This window comes from Schistocerca gregaria, unplaced genomic scaffold, assembly GCF_023897955.1.
Source record: "Schistocerca gregaria isolate iqSchGreg1 unplaced genomic scaffold, iqSchGreg1.2 ptg001023l, whole genome shotgun sequence".
Lineage (NCBI taxonomy): Eukaryota > Metazoa > Arthropoda > Insecta > Orthoptera > Acrididae > Schistocerca > Schistocerca gregaria.
Window position 1 is genome coordinate 10,001 of NW_026062371.1, and position 7,500 is coordinate 17,500.

The following is a 7,500-nucleotide window of genomic DNA, read 5'->3' on the forward strand; positions in this document are numbered from 1 at the left end:
ACCAGATTATCGCTTAACCTAACTGTGGCTGTACCAGATTATCGCTTAACCTAACTCAATTTGTCCCTTAACCTAACTCAATTTGTCCCTTAACCTAACTCAAGTTGTCCCTTAACCTAACTCAAGTTGTCCCTTAACCTAACTCAAGTTGTCCCTTAACCTAACTCAAGTTGTCCCTTAACCTAACTCAATTTGTCCCTTAACCTAACTCAATTTGTCCCTTAACCTAACTCAAGTTGTCCCTTAACCTAACTCAAGTTGTCCCTTAACCTAACTCAAGTTGTCCCTTAACCTAACTCAAGTTGTCCCTTAACCTAACTCAATTTGTCCCTTAACCTAACTCAATTTGTCCCTTAACCTAACTCAATTTGTCCCTTAACCTAACTCAAGTTGTCCCTTAACCTAACTCAAGTTGTCCCTTAACCTAACTCAAGTTGTCCCTTAACCTAACTCAAGTTGTCCCTTAACCTAACTCAAGTTGTCCCTTAACCTAACTCAAGTTGTCCCTTAACCTAACTCAAGTTGTCCCTTAACCTAACTCAAGTTGTCCCTTAACCTAACTCAATTTGTCCCTTAACCTAACTCAATTTGTCCCTTAACCTAACTCAAGTTGTCCCTTAACCTAACTCAATTTGTCCCTTAACCTAACTCAATTTGTCCCTTAACCTAACTCAATTTGTCCCTTAACCTAACTCAAGTTGTCCCTTAACCTAACTCAAGTTGTCCCTTAACCTAACTCAAGTTGTCCCTTAACCTAACTCAAGTTGTCCCTTAACCTAACTCAAGTTGTCCCTTAACCTAACTCAAGTTGTCCCTTAACCTAACTCAAGTTGTCCCTTAACCTAACTCAAGTTGTCCCTTAACCTAACTCAAGTTGTCCCTTAACCTAACTCAAGTTGTCCCTTAACCTAACTCAAGTTGTCCCTTAACCTAACTCAATTTGTCCCTTAACCTAACTCAAGTTGTCCCTTAACCTAACTCAATTTGTCCCTTAACCTAACTCAATTTGTCCCTTAACCTAACTCAATTTGTCCCTTAACCTAACTCAATTTGTCCCTTAACCTAACTCAATTTGTCCCTTAACCTAACTCAATTTGTCCCTTAACCTAACTCAATTTGTCCCTTAACCTAACTCAATTTGTCCCTTAACCTAACTCAAGTTGTCCCTTAACCTAACTCAAGTTGTCCCTTAACCTAACTCAAGTTGTCCCTTAACCTAACTCAAGTTGTCCCTTAACCTAACTCAAGTTGTCCCTTAACCTAACTCAAGTTGTCCCTTAACCTAACTCAAGTTGTCCCTTAACCTAACTCAAGTTGTCCCTTAACCTAACTCAAGTTGTCTCTTAACCTAACTCAAGTTGTCCCTTAACCTAACCCACGTTGTCCCTTAACCTAACCCACGTTGTCCCTTAACCTAACCCACGTTGTCCCTTAACCTAACCCACGTTGTCCCTTAACCTAACCGACGTTGTCCCTTAACCTAACCCACGTTGTCCCTTAACCTAACCCACGTTGTCCCTTAACCTAACCCACGTTGTCCCTTAACCTAACCCACGTTGTCCCTTAACCTAACCCACGTTGTCCCTTAACCTAACCCACGTTGTCCCTTAACCTAACCCACGTTGTCCCTTAACCTAACCCACGTTGTCCCTTAACCTAACCCACGTTGTCCCTTAACCTAACCCACGTTGTCCCTTAACCTAACCCACGTTGTCCCTTAACCTAACCCACGTTGTCCCTTAACCTAACCCACGTTGTCCCTTAACCTAACCCACGTTGTCCCTTAACCTAACCCACGTTGTCCCTTAACCTAACCCACGTTGTCCCTTTGCCTAACATAGTTCACTGCTCGGAATCTCTGGTGTCGTTGTTATCCTCATGTAGATGTCTTGCGAGTGTTGCTTACTTTCCACATATTCCTGCTATCCACTGTCAATTGTACTGCAATAGGACTATATCGCCGACCCCCCCCCTCCCCCCCCTCTGTCCCCCTCTGTCCCCCTCTTTGTGTCTCTGTCCTCTCAAGCTGGTCGGTCTGGCGTTTGAGTGTTAAATGAGCCTCGCAGCTGTTCAGTTGCATTCAGATGTCGACGCCCTCAGTGTACGTCGTGGTATGGTCTGTGTCCATTGTCCGCTGATGTCGTACGCGTAACCCACACGCTGTACCGATCATCGGTCGTTACGTACAGAGTGAAGTAGTGTGATACGTGTGACCGTACGCTGGCTGTGCCCAACGGTGTCGAATCTCAATTTCCATATGTTGTGCTTGATGCTACTTGTCTCGTCTCCCAATAACAGCTAGGTTGCACTGTGGTACGCCGTAGAGGCGTGTGGGAGGAACGTACGAACGCATTGTATGTCACCCTGGGTCGCTGGGGGTGGTGGTGCGGTGAGTCAGGTCAGGTCAGGTCAGCGTGAGCCGTCTGATGTAGTGACGCGTGTATTCCGACTTTGTCGTATTGCCTCACACAAAGTGCTACCCTGGTGGACCGCGTTCCATATCTGGGACATGCCGCAGATGCCGGTTGACAGTGGATCGCGGAAGGTACATCGCATACGTGCGCGGGCCACCTTCCACGTGTTCTCTTCTGCACATGTCGCAGTGTGTATGTGGTCTGATGTAGCGTGTCGTGACACATGACATCCTGGCATGCAAGAATTGTTGAATTCGCAAATGTAGGTGGACATCTACGTTTACTGCCCAAGATACGCAAATGAACTGGAAATCCGTTGTTGAGCGGTTGTTCACGCTGGAGGTGAATCTGTGATGGCGACGATCGGTACAGCTATTAACCGGTTGTTTCAGCGGTACCCGCCACATCCACACGCGTGACTAGGCCCATGTGGGTATGAAGCGATACGCGGCGGTGGCTTGGTGGGACTGTTCCCGGCCGGTGAAGGGGGGCCGCCCGGCGTGTTGGCCGCGCGCTGCGTGGGCGCACGCGCAACAGGCGGCTGGTGGGGGGCGCCGAGTGGCAGGAGCGCCAGCCGACGGGCCCGGCAGGCGGCGCAGCTACGCTGCGGCGCACCCTGCACGCGGCGCCTGGCGGCCAAAGTTGGTTCAGCCGAGCCCGGTGCGAAGCGCGGTGGACATCTGCAGTGTGCTGGTCTGATTGAGGACTGTGTGCGTTGAGGATGCGCCGCCGCCTGGCACTCGGCGCCGCGACGCCGTCTGCTGCTCGGTCGCCCCAGCGGTTCTCGCAGGTGGTTTGTATCGCAGTTGTGCGGACGTGTTGGCGCGTGCGCTGTGCTGGGAGAGTTCGCTTCTGCACCCAAGTGGGGCTTTGCCCTTGTGTGGCGCTGGCGTTGGAGCTGCCGGTCACCATAGGTGGCGCGTGTTGTCTCCCGCCGGCAATGCCACGACAGCACGCTCCCGGGCCTCTGTCGGCAGCGGCAAGCTCAGTTGGGAGCAAGGGTGTTCGCACTAAAACCGTCTACTCGCCTAACTCCGGGCGATTGCGCCTCTCTCGAAACCGACCAAGTACCTAGGACGGCGCTGCGCGCCGCCGGGACCTGAGAGGGTTTCGAGGTGTATCGTGCAGGGGAGCTCGGCCTCCTCCTGTTTGCAGAATAATTGAGCGGACGCTTGCGTGTTCGCGCGGGCCCCCGGGACACACTCCCGGGCGGCCGGCTGCTCAGCTCTAGTTGACGCAGCTCCCTGGTTGATCCTGCCAGTAGTCATATGCTTGTCTCAAAGATTAAGCCATGCATGTCTCAGTACAAGCCGCATTAAGGTGAAACCGCGAATGGCTCATTAAATCAGTTATGGTTCCTTAGATCGTACCCACGTTACTTGGATAACTGTGGTAATTCTAGAGCTAATACATGCAAACAGAGTCCCGACCAGAGATGGAAGGGACGCTTTTATTAGATCAAAACCAATCGGATTGGCTTGTCTGGTCCGTTTGCCTTGGTGACTCTGAATAACTTTGGGCTGATCGCACGGTCCTCGTACCGGCGACGCATCTTTCAAATGTCTGCCTTATCAACTGTCGATGGTAGGTTCTGCGCCTACCATGGTTGTAACGGGTAACGGGGAATCAGGGTTCGATTCCGGAGAGGGAGCCTGAGAAACGGCTACCACATCCAAGGAAGGCAGCAGGCGCGCAAATTACCCACTCCCGGCACGGGGAGGTAGTGACGAAAAATAACGATACGGGACTCATCCGAGGCCCCGTAATCGGAATGAGTACACTTTAAATCCTTTAACGAGTATCTATTGGAGGGCAAGTCTGGTGCCAGCAGCCGCGGTAATTCCAGCTCCAATAGCGTATATTAAAGTTGTTGCGGTTAAAAAGCTCGTAGTTGGATTTGTGTCCCACGCTGTTGGTTCACCGCCCGTCGGTGTTTAACTGGCATGTATCGTGGGACGTCCTGCCGGTGGGGCGAGCCGAAGGGGTGCTTTCGCGTCCCGAGGCGGACCCCGTTTAAATCCTACCAGGGTGCTCTTTGTTGAGTGTCTCGGTGGGCCGGCACGTTTACTTTGAACAAATTAGAGTGCTTAAAGCAGGCAAGCCCGCCTGAATACTGTGTGCATGGAATAATGGAATAGGACCTCGGTTCTATTTTGTTGGTTTTCGGAACCCGAGGTAATGATTAATAGGGACAGGCGGGGGCATTCGTATTGCGACGTTAGAGGTGAAATTCTTGGATCGTCGCAAGACGAACAGAAGCGAAAGCATTTGCCAAGTATGTTTTCATTAATCAAGAACGAAAGTTAGAGGTTCGAAGGCGATCAGATACCGCCCTAGTTCTAACCATAAACGATGCCAGCCAGCGATCCGCCGCAGTTCCTCCGATGACTCGGCGGGCAGCCTCCGGGAAACCAAAGCTTTTGGGTTCCGGGGGAAGTATGGTTGCAAAGCTGAAACTTAAAGGAATTGACGGAAGGGCACCACCAGGAGTGGAGCCTGCGGCTTAATTTGACTCAACACGGGAAACCTCACCAGGCCCGGACACCGGAAGGATTGACAGATTGATAGCTCTTTCTTGATTCGGTGGGTGGTGGTGCATGGCCGTTCTTAGTTGGTGGAGCGATTTGTCTGGTTAATTCCGATAACGAACGAGACTCTAGCCTGCTAACTAGTCGCGTGACATCCTTCGTGCTGTCAGCGATTACTTTTCTTCTTAGAGGGACAGGCGGCTTCTAGCCGCACGAGATTGAGCAATAACAGGTCTGTGATGCCCTTAGATGTTCTGGGCCGCACGCGCGCTACACTGAAGGAATCAGCGTGTCTTCCTAGGCCGAAAGGTCGGGGTAACCCGCTGAACCTCCTTCGTGCTAGGGATTGGGGCTTGCAATTGTTCCCCATGAACGAGGAATTCCCAGTAAGCGCGAGTCATAAGCTCGCGTTGATTACGTCCCTGCCCTTTGTACACACCGCCCGTCGCTACTACCGATTGAATGATTTAGTGAGGTCTTCGGACTGGTACGCGGCATCGACTCTGTCGTTGCCGATGCTACCGGAAAGATGACCAAACTTGATCATTTAGAGGAAGTAAAAGTCGTAACAAGGTTTCCGTAGGTGAACCTGCGGAAGGATCATTACCGACTAGACTGCATGTCTTTCGATGTGCGTGTCGTGTCGCGCAACACGCTACCTGTACGGCAGTGGCCGTGCGCCGCGTGCGGAACCACGCGTGCCTCTCAAAACTAGCGGAAGTGTTGTTGTTGTGTGGTACGAGCGCTGAAGCTCTGGAGCGGCTGGCCTGCGGTACCTGGCGCCTGGCGCCGGTTTTGAATGACGTTCGCCCGAGTGCCTGTCCGCTCCGGTGTGGAGCCGTACGACGCCCATCGGCTGTGAGGCCGTTGGACACAAAAAAAATAGTGGAACAGGGGCCGTCAGACGCCTCAGTCCCGCAAATGCTACTGTCTTGAAAGAGACAGTGGGAGACTGAAAAGGAAAAGATCACCCAGGACGGTGGATCACTCGGCTCGTGGGTCGATGAAGAACGCAGCAAATTGCGCGTCGACATGTGAACTGCAGGACACATGAACATCGACGTTTCGAACGCACATTGCGGTCCATGGATTCCGTTCCCGGGCCACGTCTGGCTGAGGGTCGGCTACGTATACTGAAGCGCGCGGCGTTTGTCCCGCTTCGGAGACGTGGGAGTGTCGTGGTCGCCTGTGTGGCCGGCCGCGTCTCCTTAAACGTGCGATGCGCGCCCGTCGCCTGGCGGTTCGCATACCGGTACTTTCTCGGTAGCGTGCACAGCCGGCTGGCGGTGTGGCGTGCGACACCTCGTACAACGACCTCAGAGCAGGCGAGACTACCCGCTGAATTTAAGCATATTACTAAGCGGAGGAAAAGAAACTAACAAGGATTCCCCCAGTAGCGGCGAGCGAACAGGGAAGAGTCCAGCACCGAACCCCGCAGGCTGCCGCCTGTCGTGGCATGTGGTGTTTGGGAGGGTCCACTACCCCGACGCCTCGCGCCGAGCCCAAGTCCAACTTGAATGAGGCCACGGCCCGTAGAGGGTGCCAGGCCCGTAGCGGCCGGTGCGAGCGTCGGCGGGACCTCTCCTTCGAGTCGGGTTGCTTGAGAGTGCAGCTCCAAGTGGGTGGTAAACTCCATCTGAGACTAAATATGACCACGAGACCGATAGCGAACAAGTACCGTGAGGGAAAGTTGAAAAGAACTTTGAAGAGAGAGTTCAAAAGTACGTGAAACCGTTCTGGGGTAAACGTGAGAAGTCCGAAAGGTCGAACGGGTGAGATTCACGCCCATCCGGCCACTGGCCCCCGCCCTCGGCAGATGGGGCCGGCCGCCCGCGCGGAGCAATCCGCGGCGGGGTCGTGTCCGGTTGCCTTTCCACTACACTAGATCGCGTGTTGTTCCGGTGTGCGGTGGGCCGCACTTCTCCCCTAGTAGGACGTCGCGACCCGCTGGGTGCCGGCCTACGGCCCGGGTGCGCAGCCTGTCCTTCCGCGGGCCTCGGTTCGCGTCTGTTGGGCAGAGCCCCGGTGTCCTGGCTGGCTGCTCGGCGGTATATCTGGAGGAGTCGATTCGCCCCTTTGGGCGCTCGGGCTCCCGGCAAGCGCGCGCGGTTCTTCCCGGATGACGGACCTACCTGGCCCGGCCCCGGACCCGCGCCGCTGTTGGCTCGGGATGCTCTCGGGCGGAATAATCGCTCCCGTCAGCGGCGCTTCAGCTTTGGACAATTTCACGACCCGTCTTGAAACACGGACCAAGGAGTCTAACATGTGCGCGAGTCATTGGGCTGTACGAAACCTAAAGGCGTAATGAAAGTGAAGGTCTCGCCTTGCGCGGGCCGAGGGAGGATGGGGCTTCCCCGCCCTTCACGGGGCGGCGGCCTCCGCACTCCCGGGGCGTCTCGTCCTCATTGCGAGGTGAGGCGCACCTAGAGCGTACACGTTGGGACCCGAAAGATGGTGAACTATGCCTGGCCAGGACGAAGTCAGGGGAAACCCTGATGGAGGTCCGTAGCGATTCTGACGTGCAAATCGATCGTCGGAGCTGGGTATAGGGGCGAAAG

General features: G+C 53.8%; 3 non-coding genes across 3 annotated transcripts in view; all 3 read left to right on the forward strand.

Annotated features, from left to right (window-relative positions):
- Window positions 1–3,655: 3,655 nt before the first annotated feature.
- On the forward strand, window positions 3,656–5,548 carry LOC126327155 (small subunit ribosomal RNA). The gene has a single exon (XR_007561032.1). It is a non-coding gene; the product is annotated as a small subunit ribosomal RNA (ribosomal RNA).
- A 362-nt stretch (window positions 5,549–5,910) lies between these two features.
- LOC126327163 (5.8S ribosomal RNA) lies at window positions 5,911–6,065 on the forward strand. The gene has a single exon (XR_007561040.1). It is a non-coding gene; the product is annotated as a 5.8S ribosomal RNA (ribosomal RNA).
- A 188-nt stretch (window positions 6,066–6,253) lies between these two features.
- The window catches only part of LOC126327161 (large subunit ribosomal RNA), a 4,222-nt gene continuing 2,975 nt past the window's right edge, over window positions 6,254–7,500 (forward strand). The window contains exon 1 of the ribosomal RNA XR_007561038.1: window positions 6,254–7,500. This exon is cut by the window's right edge and continues 2,975 nt beyond it. This is a non-coding gene — a ribosomal RNA (large subunit ribosomal RNA).